Raw genomic sequence first — 2,945 nt, forward strand, 5'->3', positions numbered from 1 at the left:
GAGATAATAAAATGTTGACTTTTTTTACTTGAGTGCATAGACATATACACTCACCTAAAGGATTATTAGGAACACCATACTAATACTGTGTTTGACCCCCTTTCGCCTTCAGAACTGCCTTAATTCTACATGGCATTGATTCAACAAGGTGCTGAAAGCATTCTTTAGAAATGTTGGCCCATATTGATAGGATAGCATCTTGCAGTTGATGGAGATTTGTGGGATGCACATCCGGGGCACGAAGCTCCCATTCCACCACATCCCAAAGATGCTGTATTGGGTTGAGATCTGGTGACTGTGGGGGCCATTTTAGTACAGTGAACTCATTGTCATGTTCAAGAAACCAATTTGAAATGATTCGAGCTTTGTGACATGGTGCATTATCCTGCTGGAAGTAGCCATCAGAGGATGGGTACATGGTGGCCATAAAGGGATGGACATGGTCAGAAACAATGCTCAGGTAGGCCGTGGCATTTAAACGATGCCCAATTGGCACTAAGGGGCCTAAAGGGTGCCAAGAAAACATCCCCCACACCATTACACCACCACCACCAGCCTGCACAGTGGTAACAAGGCATGATGGATCCATGTTCTCATTCTGTTTACGCCAAATTCTGACTCTACCATCTGAATGTCTCAACAGAAATCGAGACTCATCAGACCAGGCAACATTTTTCCAGTCTTCAACTGTCCAATTTTGGTTAACTCTTGCAAATTGTAGCCTCTATTTCCTATTTGTAGTGGAGATGAGTGGTACCCGGTGGGGTCTTCTGCTGTTGTAGCCCATCCGCCTCAAGGTTGTGCATGTTGTGGCTTCACAAATGCTTTGCTGCATACCTCGGTTGTAACAAGTGGTTATTTCAGGCAAAGTTGCTCTTCTATCAGCTTGAATCAGTCGGCCCATTCTCCTCTGACCTCTAGCATCAACAAGGCATTTTCGCCCACAGGACTGCCACATACTGGATGTTTTTCCTTTTCACACCATTCTTTGTAAACCCTAGAAATGGTTGTGCGTGAAAATCCCAGTAACTGAGCAGATTGTGAAATACTCAGACCGGCCCGTCTGGCACCAACAACCATGCCACGCTCAAAACTGCTTAAATCACCTTTCTTTCCCATTCTGACATTCAGTTTGGAGTTCAGGAGATTGTCATGACCAGGACCACACCCCTAAATGCATTGAAGCAACTGCCATGTGATTGGTTGATTAGATAATTGCATTAATGAGAAATTGAACAGGTGTTCCTAATAATCCTTTAGGCGAGTGTATATACTGTAGATGAACATAGTGGTGGTGCCAAGGAATAATATTGGACCTGTGTATGGGCTCTTCTATGTGACAACTGTCAAGTGAAGATTAAGACAGGCTATAAATCATATTTAGTTTGTTCATTTTTTTAGACATGCTATCAAGTTCAAAATAACCTTGAAGGAAAATTCCTGGTTCAATGCCGTAAAACTAGACACACTGTAAAAAAAATTTTGCATTTTAGTTATCTATCTTAAAATGTAGAGTTAGAATAACTGCTCTGGATTGATCTTGAGATAACTCAGTTATCTATGTTTTTGTTGACTGAACTTGTGATAAGTTATTGAACTTAAAAAACTATTTTGAAAAAGGAAATATAAGCTTACTTAAAGGACGTTAATCTCGTTCACATAGGCAAGTTAAAACAAGATTTTTTTTTTTTTTTAAATGTATTAAACAGTGTAGCAAATTTACAGCATTTGTGGCATTATGCTGATTACCACAATTTATTTTGAATTATCCCTCCTTTTCTTTAAAATAAAAAAAACAGCAAAAATATGTGTTACATTGAGGCTCTTACTGTTAGGCTTCAGACAAGGAGTGAGGATCTAAATGCAGTTATTTATTAATTAAACAAGAAAACACAGGGGAAAAAAGAAAACATCCACAAGGGGATAACAAAACTATGAAACCTCCACAGGGGGCACGGCAAGAACACAGTCAAAGACAACCATAACATAAAACAAACGACAACAAATGAACAAACAACAGGGCTTAAATACACAGAAGGATAATGATTAAATTAAACACAGGTGTGAACAATGACACTGGCAGTGATGAGGGCAGGGGATTATGGGAAGTGTAGTTTAGAACAGGTGACAGGGGAGAAACCCAGAGCAGACAACAGGGTATCGTGACACAATGTGAATGGGGCCATTTTTATAAGGTTTAAAGGTGGAAATGTGAAGCTTTTTATTTTACAAAAGCACTTAAGTTAATTCTTCTGTTAAAACTTGCATATTACTTCAGCTTTAAAATTTTAATTTTTACAGTCATTTAGGTTTGTTGACATTAAATCGTCATGGCAACAAAGTTGTAGAATTGGCAGAAAAGGTTAGTAGGCTACCACTGATCTATAGACGCAATTCTATCACACTAAAATCATGTTTACATGCATTTTTATGTCTTGTGGTTATACTTTTGAAAAAGTGAGTAGGCTATTTTACCGTTCAAAAATTGGCCCCCATTCAATTCCATTGCAAGTGCCTCACTGAAACCTAGATTTTTGCCTTATTTTTTTGTTTGTTAAGAAAAGGAGGGACGATTCGAAATAATTTTTGTGGTAATCAATATTATATCACAAATGCTGTCGATTGAGCGAATCTTAAATTGAACCAGTGACTTTGATTGAACCGGAATATTCAAACGCGTCTATTTTTTAGTTATATTTTGGCAGAAATAATGGTATCAATGTTACTTTTTTTTTTTTTTTTTTTTGGTGTGTATTTCATTATACATTTTATTTCAAATGTAACATTTAAACCATTTAAAATATTAATTGAAAAATGTATAATGTAACAGCCAATCAATTAAACAAACGGATAACAAGTTCTGCCTGTGTTTATTGGCATGACACGGTAACTATTACCTTCGGCTCTGTTTCGGAACCTTGGGCGTGTTTACCAGCTTACACACA

The sequence above is a fragment of the Xyrauchen texanus genome, chromosome 6 (genome assembly GCF_025860055.1).
Source record: "Xyrauchen texanus isolate HMW12.3.18 chromosome 6, RBS_HiC_50CHRs, whole genome shotgun sequence".
Lineage (NCBI taxonomy): Eukaryota > Metazoa > Chordata > Actinopteri > Cypriniformes > Catostomidae > Xyrauchen > Xyrauchen texanus.